The sequence below is a fragment of the Mycteria americana genome, chromosome 1 (genome assembly GCF_035582795.1).
Source record: "Mycteria americana isolate JAX WOST 10 ecotype Jacksonville Zoo and Gardens chromosome 1, USCA_MyAme_1.0, whole genome shotgun sequence".
Classification (NCBI taxonomy): Eukaryota; Metazoa; Chordata; class Aves; order Ciconiiformes; family Ciconiidae; genus Mycteria; species Mycteria americana.
In genome coordinates this window covers 11,901,675-11,914,099 of record NC_134365.1, presented here as the reverse complement: position 1 = coordinate 11,914,099, position 12,425 = coordinate 11,901,675, and the positions used below count along the sequence as shown (strand labels likewise).

Genomic DNA, 12,425 nt, shown 5'->3' with positions numbered 1-12,425 from the left:
TATTTTCCTCACAGGTTAAAGATATTCCTGAATACTAGGTGAAAATCACAGACAGACCACTGCAGATACCAGCTAATCACCCAGTTAGGTCTTATTTCTTTGTTTTTAAATGTCAGCCTGCTCACAAAACACTTGTTCTCATTTCTTTTTAGGATGAACCAATAAAACTGAGCTTGAACACGGAGTTTTCAAAGAACAATGCAAAAAGAGATGCATGTTCCTATTTCATTAACACCTGGAAAGTATAAGCAGGTCCATAATATGTTTATCATTAAGAATATTCATTATCTTAACACCAATACAGGTCTGAACACATGAATAGTTCTAGTGAAGTCAACGTGCCTGTCTGTGGATGTACAGATGAATGCGAATTTTGTTAATCTTCCAGAAGTGGGATCTCAGTTTTTACACTTCCTGATTTCTACTTCCTCCTAGCTTACCCATAATTGTAGGAATTAAAATACATTGTAAAGAAAAGTCAAGCAAAATGTTATTTCTTGGGAAAAAAAATTCCGGGACACATAGGTATATCAAAATCAGGACTGGTGTTACATTTAACAATGCAAGAAACCAATGATGAATGGCCTAGGAAAGTGAAAAATATACCAAAAATATACCAGTAGGGGTTTTCTCTTCATAACTGGCTCATCAATGATAAAAATGAGGAACATTTATATAAGCATGTTCTAGAAGCAACCATCTTACCTTAGATCATGCAGCAGTTCATGATGTGATCATGAAAAGTCCCTTGACATTTTTGCAAGACAAGGTTTGTTAAGCCAAGTGTCCTGGACAAATGCCATTACATCTGGGGCTATAATGAGAATACTTTTTCTGCTGATGCTCAAGTGATTCCAAGAATGGATTTTCATCTGATTATGTTCATGATCATTGCATGTTCAATTAAATCAAACATCAAGCAGTAGAGCTTCAGCTCAACTAGATTCAGAATCTTATAAATCAACTTAAAGGTATAATGAATAAAATTTACTGAATTTCTGTTCTAGAACACATCTTCTCCTTAAATGTTTCAGGATAAATTCTGCCCTTTTGAACAGACAGAATGTCACATGATTTATAGCGTTAAACCACATAGAATAAGAGCAATAGAAAATATTCACTGTAAAATAAAAAAATAAATAGACAAATCACAGTGAAATGACCAAGTATACAGGGCATTAAAGCCTTTGAAAACAGAGTAAGAAAAAAAACCTGAATGGATTTACTTTTCTTATTAAGTTGTACAGCTCATCTAATGAAAATATTGTACCTGCTTAAAATTCTCCATTTTACTTGAATTAAATAAACAGTGTTCTTCCACTTATTCTAAATTTTATTGTAGTTTATATGTCAGTCCCTACAGCATTTGGAATCATGCTTATCTGAATATTTCCTATTTTTAAAATAAATTTATTTGTAGTGCTATGGGAAGCAAAGTTTTAAGTACAACCCCCACATTTCCAAAGGAAAAGATTGAAATTTTCATTAATAAACTCCAAAGCATTTTCTTAATCCAGATAGCTCTTCAGCCATTTAACTTTCTCAGACTTGTTATTATCACTGCAATATTCTGTTCTCCCACATCCTTGTGAAAGCCATCTAACTATGCAGTCAAGGTATCATGCTGACTTTCTAATTTGTCAGTGAATCATTAAGGCAATGAACACAGGCACAAAATTCTACTGAAGTATCAGGCAAAAGATAATACCTGTCCATATTTACTTCCTTCCTTATACACCAAAGCTGGAAAAAATTAAGTATATATCCTACAGAATTCGTTACTATTTTTGTAGTATTATCTTTTGACTTCAAAATTACAAAATGTGCAAATTAAAAAGTATAGATTAAGAAAAAAATCTTTTTATCTTTTTCTCACTAGCTGCCTCACTCTGCAAGTTCAGACAGGAAATGAAGAAATACTGAAAGCAGAATTAGCACAGATGGCCAGAGGACAGTAGTAATAATTTTAAAGTTTTATTTCTTTGTTTCTTGTAAGTCTACACATGTATCTGTCTCTCTGAAGCCTTGCTTTCTGTTAAGGTAACCTAAACAGTCTAATTTCATCAGACATCTTAGAGTGTGCTAATAGGGTTCCCACAGTAGTTTCAAGAGGAAGAATTTCTTTTCCGAGTTCACTATGCAGATCTTTCGACACCTCTCCTGTCTTCCAGGATACATATTCCTACAATAAATATCTCAAAAAACAATTCAGTGAACTGCATTGTAAGAGTAAGTAGATCTAGAAGTGCCATGGATTGTTCCATTTGCTAATCAAAATCACAGTTAAAAGGATGGTTAACCTCAGCATAAAAGGCCTTTAGCCTTTTATGAATGCTGTTTCAAATTATCACAATTACAGAAAATTTATAAAAACAGTGTCCTATAAAATATTCAGTACATAGAATGTGAAATATGAGAAGCATTAATACCAGGGCTATACTGGTTCATGCCTCTTTTCTCTTTTCTAATATAGAGCAGAACTTTTAATTTCAAAAGAAATATGTTGTGGTTTCGGTTGCAGCCACTACATTCGTTTATTTGATCCAAAATTGTTTCTCCTTTTGGCTTGCTACAGTAAAATCTAGCCCCCTCAGCTCCCAGGACTGACCTTCATAAACAGTCTTATCTCTGTAACAAGCCAACCCACAAGCTTGCATACATTTACTGGAAATTTTTGCAACTTTGGATGAGGCACGAACTTTGCTTTCTAGGTTGATGTTAATGACAACATAAAAAGAACTACATAAATTCTGAATTTCAACTGATGAAATGAGGGTCCTTTACAGCAAAGTTGTCTTAATCTGGGAAGATTTCATGCTGTGCAAGTAAATTGTTAATGAGCCTTAAAATGTCAAAAATTGTAATTCGAAGTACAGTTTAAAAGGAGAAAAGAAAAACTCCCTCCTGAAGGACAGATTTCTTAAACATACAAGGTAAAATCTTAATATTTGGGGTTTTGCCTGTTCAGAAAAATCTCCTATTGGTTTTGGAAAGTATCAGCATACAGTCTGCAAATGATGAAGAAAACACAGAAAAAAACTGTTTAGATCTTAAATAGTTAAAACCTCTATTTTCATCTCTTTCCAGAAGATGGTAGTGTAGCATACTGGTAAAGACTCCTGCACAACCTAACCTGTCTTCCAGTGCGTGAGTGCTAAAACTAAAGAGAGATTAATTGAGAAGAAAATACTTTAGAAAGTTGCACAAGGTTTAAAATGCAGGGAGAGTCGGTTTGGTCCACTGCTTTAATGTTTAAATTTAGATGTTTTATTTGCTAACATCAAATATTATTCAATCAATGGATTACTGAAATATTTCATAAAAGGGAGCAGAATATGGTTTTGATTCTGAAGATTATTTTGCTGTGCTTGAGAAAAGAACACTTTGAAATTAATATGTAAAACATTGTCATGCGGAAAGCAAGCATAAGAGGACTACAGGTTTCAGAGCCTACCACACTAATGCTAATGCTCTCCTGAAAAGTATTTGTATATTCTAGAGCAAGGAAAAGGTCAACAATTGCTATTTAAAACAAGTAAACAAACAAATAGGATATAAAATCAATTAATGTTGCTATGTCAAATGTGTATTATAAATATGGAAGTAAATTTGTGGCCAAATACTGTCCATGTCAAAAGCTGTAATATTCCTGAGAAAGGAGTATTTTCTTGATTTACTGAATTTAAGTTCTAAAGAATCTTCATTATATGTACTGCAACTGACAATAAATTGTAGACTATTCCTTACCCTTACTCACACAGAGGCATTTAGACTTGTTGTGAAAAAAAAACCCCAAACAAAACAAAACAAAAACCCCACAAGAATAGTTTTTTATATTAATTTCAAATAGCACTATTTGGGGATCTGTATGTTTGATTTAATTATCCATTTACTGAATTAAGTAACTTGTATTTAATTAAAATATATCAACTATAAAACCATCCAGTCTGACAGAGAAATTGAGAATTTTCTGCTTTCTTGGTACTTTTCACCTATAGTTAATCACTCACAGTTAAACTGTCTAGGCCATAAATCAAAATCAAGGAGTTCTGTTTTCAATTTCTAACTGTATAGGTTTTTCATACCTTTCTAGATTATACCAAGAGCCAAATGACGTTCAGTATTTCTTTCCTTGAAGGTATGCAGGCACTCTAATTAAGTCAACTTTCTGTAACGGTCCCATTAAGTCATCTCTTTTCGGAAAACTTCTGTCTCTCAATTAAGTGATTTCTTCAGCCACTGGAATAATTTTCTTCTATTTTCTAAATTTTTATTCATGTTTTATAAGACTTTTAAGAAGTTGGGCATGAAAACACGGAAGCTGTACTCCTGCAATGTGTACTGAAAGAAAATACCTCTCTCTTCACTCCTATTGATTATTTCTCTGTAAATAAATTTAAGTATAGAACAGCTTTTATGTAACAGTCATCTGTGTTGCAGTGATTTTATGCTTTCCTCCATGATACTCTCTTAAAGACACCAGGATACAATCACAGGTAATGATGTCAGACACTTTCATTCTTTCTAGGTGTGTAGCTTTATATTTAGCAGCTTACAAGGTGTTCTGTTGAATGGATGTTGCCAGGAAAGCTAGATCTCTGGATACAACTATTCCGTCTTCTGTTTCCCACTATTCTGCCAAGTTCATGTCATCTGTGAACTTTTATTAATTACGTATCTTTTCAGATAGTTGATAAGAGTGTTAAATACTTGGCTAACTGTCTTTCCCTCTGAAACTCCATTAGAAACTTTTATTTCTGTAGGTGGCAGCACATTGACAACCTTCTCTCTGGACTCTGACAGATAGTTCTTAAATGATTTCATGCCCTCTCCTGTGATCATTCTGCAAACGTTTTGATGACAATGCCATAAATCCACACATCAAAGAGTTGCAAGGGTTATTGCCTTGTTAAATCCTAGTCCCCCAAACCAAGAGACAACCGTCCAGTTCTGGAAAAGGGTCCCTAAAATATTGACCCACAAGCCTTTGCATACTAAGGCCACTGAAGTCCTCTCAGGTGCCTGTATTAACAAGCATGAGATCTAGAGTAAAAAACTGCTTCCATGACTCTCTCCAAAAAGGAATAAATCTTCCATTCAGGCTAGTCAGATTTTATCAATAATGTTGCTAAGCTTTCACTATTTTTCCCTGTTTGTCACAGATTTAATGAAATTTTAAATTAAATTCCCAAATTTTAATTTGAATTTGCTTTGGAAGTATTGTAATTGCCTTTCCACCATCTGTTGGGGCATCTACCATGACTGGTCATGTTAAACCCACACAAAACCCTTGCCACAAAACACAACCTAAGGGGGATCTTTCTCTTTCTACTCAAAAACCACAAAAATGAACCATCCATCTCTAACCAAAGCTTCTTCCTTGCAGCATGCAAACATGCAGGCAGCAATGTTTGCTTAGAGTGACCTTGTGCGTCAGCATAGTTTGATTGCCTGCATTTTTCCAGATGTGACAACTTTTACATTCTTTCTAATGTAAAGTCCTCCAACTCCAACTAAATGCCTCTGGATGTTGCAAAATATATGTGCAAATTAATCTTGGCCACTAATAGATCTTCTACATCTCGAGTGTTGTCAATGAAGGGTTTAATCCCTTGTTTTTAAAATGTTAACTCCCTGTAAATGTGGTTTATCTGGAAAGCACTACATTTGCCTAATAAATACATCATCCTACTTTCCAAATACAGAACAGAAATATTTATAGAAGATATCTGCAACACTGATGATCACTGTCATCTCCACTCAGTAACAGGCCATTAGAGTTGCTAAACTTTTTATTATTATTGAAATCCTTTAAAAATCATTATTTTCCTTTGGCATGTGTTGGATTTTCCTCTTTTTCTTTCCTTTCTATTTCTCTCTTTTTTCCTCCTATTTCCCCTTCTTTTTCTTTCTTTTTTTTCCCTCTGTCTCTTTCTCTCATGCTCTATTTTCTCTCTTTCTTTCTTGGTGCCTTTTCTTTCTTTCTTGGCACCTTTTCTCTCTCATTATCTTTCTTTCTCTCTCATTTTCTTTCTCTCTTTTCCTTTCTCTTTTTTCTCTTTTCCTTTCTCTTTTTAATCTTTTCCTTCCTTCCTTCTTTCTCTCACTCTCTCTTGTGTGTCTCTTTTTCCTGTTTTCTTTTTCTCTCTTTACTTTCTAGTTTGTACATATTAGACTACTATATTTCCTTCCCCAGTTGTTTACACAGTGCCTTTCAATTTCTAACCACTTTATTTACTTTTCCAGGGAATCAAATTAATTTTTTGTCTGCTTTTCTTTTTAGTTTTGTAAGAATGGCTTTTCAGCCATGTGAGAAAGCCTTCTGTACTTTTTATATCATAAAATTTCTTTCAGTCCACTCCATCTTTCTTTGTTTTTTCTTCAGAAAAAATGACCTACTGATTACACATTATCAGATAGGGTTGCTTATCCTGAAAATAACAAGAGCATGATCACAAGTCCCTAGGCAGTCATAATCTGCCAAAGCTCTTATTAACTTTATCTCATATAATGAGGCCTAAAATATAGTTTCCTCATGCTGGGTGCAGTATCTTTTGTATTATAAAATTAATATCTACTTATTTTTTAACTCATTATTGGTTTCACAGCCAATGTTCAACAGCTTTTCCTTTTATCATTGCAAAGAAGTGTCTAAGGCGTAAGTGTAATTTGGTCTCTGCTTCCACTGGGTAGCAGACTCCCCGTGCCAACCTTCTTAGGGTCTGTTAATTAGGACCTACTCATCTACGCACACTGGAAAAGGTGTCCATCAGATTTGACCCTGTTATATTTTTCTAGTTCCTCTGGTGAAGTGATCCACAGTATTAGTATTTCAGAATATGAAATGCTAGTTCCTGTCCTCTGATTTTATAGGCTTTCTAGTTCTTTTTCCCTTCTCTCTGTCACGTGTATGCCACCTTCTTCAGCATCTAATTCTCTCAGACCCACTGCTGCCAATCTTTTCAGGAAGGTTTCTGGCTATTTTATTTTTGTTCTGCAAGAACTGTTTTCTAAGGTTAGTGCCCAGTTGACATAGACCTGGTGTATGCTGCAATGTCAGTACCACGGAAGTAGGATCCCAGCTCCGTGCTGTTGGGCTGAGCAGGCAGCTCTGATATGCAGGACAGGAGATACGAGAGGAAGGCTATAGTTCATGCCGTGTATAGTCATGGACTAGTTCAAAGAGGGTTTTAGTAACATTTCATCAGAAATCAGTACTGAAATAATGGGTTAGAGGTGAATGAAAGACTGAATTAGCAGTGTCTTTGAATACTTACTGGGGATGTCTGTAACTGTATGGGTATGTGTGTGAGAGAGAGAGAGATTTCAATATTATGTCACCAAACAATGAAATTAAAAGATTTAGACAGTTACCATCTGTTGTGTCTGGTCTGCAACTGTCCTGACACTCTTGAGTTCCTGATGGCTGTGGCTCCTTAATTTGATTTCCTGGCTTAGTGTCTTAATTACTTAGCTGGCTATCTCACTCAGGGTTGTATTATTTTTCAAAATTTGGACAGGCCATAACAAAGTGAAAGTCACCTTGGGAATAGTGTATCTCAAGGAAATAACCAGAAATAGATACTATACAGAAAGGATAAACTTGGTTATTTTATAAGGGATTGGGCCTGATCCAGTTCCACCGAGCTATTTGTGAGCCTTTCCACTTCACTCCACTTCACTTCACTTCACTTCACTTCACTTCACTTCACTTCACTTCACTTCACTTCACTTCACTCACTGGATGACTGCAAAGGCATTTCAGCCTTTCTCTTGAAAAGTACTTCACTGTATAAAAAAATCACTCAGGTGGACCTGAAAGAAATAGATACAAACCTGTGATTCATGTACACACAGCTATTAAGCACTGAACCCTGATGGTTCCCAAACTCTTTATCAGTTGGTCTCCAGACTTTCTAGGCACCCATAGATTTCCTTGTTCAGAGCTGCCTTGGGCTGAACTGCTAAGGGACAAGCTCTAGCTGGAAAATATCATCCAAGTTCCCTGAGTGACCAGGTCCCAGAGTCAGAGAAGTTTGAAGGAGATAAGAGTTTCCTAATTTTTTTCATAATTTCCTAAGACATTAGCACTCCTTCAAAACCTTTCCTCAAGCCCTTCAACTCCTACCATCATCCTGTAGTGAAATATGGAGTTTTGAAGATGCTGCAGATCCCAAGCATCAGTATACCCAGGCAGTTTATTAATCTTCTTGCTTATTAGATTATTTGAAAAAAGACAAGTGGAGCAACCAGTTATCTTAGGTTATTCCAGTTAGACAAGAGCAAACCCACCTTAGTTCTTTCAAAGAACAAGTATGGAAACTCATGCCTGAACATGGAGGTATACCTGAAATATCTGCATAAGCTGTGGCAAGGCACAGGATAATATATAATATATAATACTGCATTTAGCATTTGCTGTCATATAGCTTGGTTGGTCCCTGTAAGATGCACATGTTTTTCTGATCCCTGTCACGACCCTGAGTACTCTGATTCCTAGGCTCTCTTTGAATTTTTCCTTTGGCCAAATATCCACAAATTTTGGCATCTAACTGGCTGCCAAAATTTTTCCATGAAACTAGTCTAATATGACAGCCAAATAACACAGATGGTGCTTACCATGGTTTGTATCAGGCAGGTTCAACTTTATTGTACACTAGCAAATTCATAGCTCCGATACCACTGTTTGCATCAAAGCACCATTAGTGCAGTTCGGATCAGTGACCAAAAAGTTTATCTCTGTGTACAAGATACAGATGACCCATCTATAAAGATAAAATAAGAAAAGAGCTACAACAGCAATGAAAAGGCAGGAGACACTGACTTACAAGAGCCAGGTAAAATAACTATAACTGACTAGCTATATTTATGTACATACACAGACACAACAGACAGACACACACTCATGGGATAAGCAATCTGTTTAGAGTGTTTCATTAAAATGCTTTATTGCCTGAGAAGGAATCTATCATTATCTCCTTAAGTAGAAAGGCAGCTGAAGAGAGGATTCAAAAGCAATTTCAAATCTCCTTATAATACGATATTAGTATTCTGTGACATAGCAGTGTAAGTAATGGCAAGAAGGTGAGCATGATACCAAGCAGAACTTGGAGAGAAATACATAAAGGTAGAATATAGATATCCATACAGAAATTTGGCAAGGATACTGATGTTAAGCTTCAAATTCTTGCAAAAATTGGTATATCTTCATTAAAGTAAAAACTGTTCCTGGTTTCTATCTTATCCAAGACGGAGAAGTCTCCAAGATAACATGTCCTTCGTCGTACTGGCTTAGTTTCAGATTATAGAAATCAAATTGTTAAATTGTTTTCCAGCACAGTTATAGCAATCCAGAGAGTTTGCTCTAGATTCTCCTCACTTAATTTTAGGCAACAAATTTAGCATCTAAATTAAGAATATATTTGCCATTGACTTTATATATACTATGTGCTGTAGAATAAACATCCACATAGGAAAATTTCACATGACAGGAACATAATCCTCTATTCCTTTGAAAGTTTTTGTTTCCCCTAAGTGTGATTCTTAAGCCTGTAATTCAGTGAAGTAGATCTCACCTTTCAAAAGATGTTTATTTTTATTTTACAAAATCATAGCCAAACTATGGTGAGGTCACAGACGTACTATGATCTTATGTCAGCAAAGTGCACTCATGAGATTAAATTCAAATAAAAATATTTCACTTTCTGATCTCTTTACAAATGTTGAACAGAATGGACTGGGCACTCACAAAAAAAGGCGCTAATGACACCATATTTTGAATCAATTTTCATATACTCACTGACTGGTATGGAAAAAGTCTGACGCCACTTCAAAGGAAAATCAAGCCCTAAAGGTAGCACCTAGTGCAGCCCCAGGCATGGTGGTGTTAATAGCAGGCTGAACAGTCGTTCTTGGAATCAAATGTACTGATACAGTTTTTCTTGCTGGATAGCTTTGTTTCCACCTAATTCGTCACTTCAATCAGTGGCTGTAAGTGTAATATCATGATTTGTTCAAAATGCATCCTGCTGGAAAGCCTAAGCAGTTGCCAGAGAAGGAGTGTGAACCAATTATTTGTGTTGTCTGGAAATAATGAGGTTATAGACTAAGGGCAAGAAAACAGAATATTAAATGCCAAGTTTTTTAGTTTTATCATGCTGTCCTCTTAGTTTCTAAGCTTACAGGATTACTGCACACATAGTATCCTAACATTTCATTTTTTGTTTTCTCTTAGAAATTTTCCAGAGTGATAGAGACCTATCTTATCAATAATGAATGTGTGTCACTATTGTTTCTCATGATAGAATAAGTGAAGTGATTAAGTAAATCTTTATCTAAACACTCCAAATGAAGAAAATGGCTCTAACTTGTCTAATATATATTATTTTATATGCCAGACTACAAACAGGAGGTTCATAATTCACATCCCATAAAACAAAAAAATAAACTATGACTACTATAATCTCAGCTGGAGTTCCTTCCTCCACTTCTCCAACGTCCAGGTAATCCCTTGCAGAAACACATACCTACATAACTCACAAACATGTATGAACACACATGTCAAATCGTTACCAGTCTACTATCATTTGACACTACAAATGAATAATTATCTGTTTTTACTATATATGTTTAGAATGACATCCACAAAAGACAGCAGCTACCTACGGATCAGGTTAGATAACCTGTAATCAGCACTGATAAATTCACACATGCAACTATTGATTTCACATCCCAATGATTTCACAACAGAGAGGTCAACATGAACAAAAGCATCTGTCTGAAGCTGGACTGCTGACATCAGAGAGACTGTAGAGTAGTGTCCATGAATAAATATTGATAAATTGCAGGATATTTAAAAATCTTTCACATAATAACACTTTGCTGGTCATGTCCTCTGATGTACTACTGTTTCTCTTTTCCTCATGTGTTATAATCTGCTAATGGCAAACATCTGTAATTTATAAAACAAGGTTTATTAGTCCAACATATTTTATTTCTACTGTTATGCTCAGAATCTTGTTTATGGGAAAAGAGGAAACACGCCTCATATATAAAGCAGAGAATTTATTGTTAGCATAATTGAAATCTTAAGGGTCTATTGAACAATCACAATGAGCCCAGATTTAATTATTATAGAAAAAGCAAAAGAAAAGATAACTAAAAATTGAATACTTCTATAAAGAAAAAATATCAATAATGATAATAGTACTAATACAGTTTAAATTGTTATATAGGAATTTCTTAGTTCCTATCCCTTTTCCTGGTGTTGGACTCACCGTTCCCTTTCTCCTCTGGATCCCAGGTCGGTGGCTCAGGCTGGTCCTGGGGTGTGTTATGGTGAGTTGTCCAGAGTCCTCACTGAGAGGAAGATGATGTTTGTGTCAACGGTTTATTCTTTGTCACTCTACAATCCACTTAGGCAGATTTTTATAAGTTTGCTAACACATCTTTACACCTTTTCTCCTTCTGCATTGCTCTGCAACTCCATGTTACATCTGAATTTACAGTATGTTGTTGCATACTTCTTTTTTCTCTTTGTTACCCCTAAAACTAGCCTTGGCCAGCTCCAGGTCTGCATTTCTTCAGCTGACCATTAGTGAGTTGTTTATAGCCATTGGGTCTCCGGTGCCAGCCTTCATCTCTTCTCACCCCAGCTCTGCACTCCTCTGCACTGCGTCCTGCCTCTCTGCCTCTCAAGGTCTCTGCTATTGTGCCAGGACTGAATGTCTCTACATGACATCATCGTGTTAGAGCCAAAAATATCTCATTCTGCACAAAATAATTACTTGTCAGTACAACCTTTATGAAACTACGGTTGCACTGTTGTCATGCTTTAACCCCTGTAGGCAGTGATAAGCAAAGGTAAACCAAACTAGCCATAGCCACCTGATCAGATGAAAAAAAAATCTCTTACAGCTAAACCAAATAAAAACATAGCTGCAGGTAGGGCAAGACAAGTTCAGACAAGCAAATCTGACGAGCCTCAGTCCTCAAGCCTTGCAAACTCAGTACAAAGCCTGTGGCCTGTTACCAGCATCGACAATAAAGTATTACTGTGGTACACGGTTACGCTTGTTAATATTCAAAATATTATCACTGAAAAATATCAATATGGGCTTGCCCATATCTCACACAGTAAATACAAAGTAACTCTTCATAGTCCAGTTCAAATAAAATAAATTAAAAATAGATATATTCTATTCTGTCTATTGCTGAAGGTTCAGATCATGATTAAGGTAAAAAAATCCATATGAACAGCTTTGTGACACAAATTTGCAAGTGCACCCAGGCACAAACTTTTCTCTGAGGCAATAAGTTTGACAGATAATGCAGGATATTAATGAACTTTGCTTTTATCTCATACCCTTTAAATGGCTAAAGAAGTTCTCAGGAAAACCTGCCAGTCACTGAGAATAGTGCTGGAC

General features: G+C 35.7%; 1 long non-coding RNA gene across 2 annotated transcripts in view; it reads right to left on the bottom strand.

The window, feature by feature from the left end:
* LOC142404251 (uncharacterized) overlaps nt 1-11,665 on the bottom strand; it is a 52,301-nt gene extending 40,636 nt beyond the window's left edge. For both annotated transcript variants that reach the window (XR_012773789.1, XR_012773790.1), the window contains exons 1-2: nt 11,543-11,665; nt 11,277-11,358 (exon numbers count right to left, since the gene is read on the bottom strand). This is a non-coding gene — a long non-coding RNA (uncharacterized LOC142404251). The remainder of the gene's footprint in view (nt 1-11,276; nt 11,359-11,542) is intronic.
* Nucleotides 11,666-12,425: the final 760 nt, after the last annotated feature.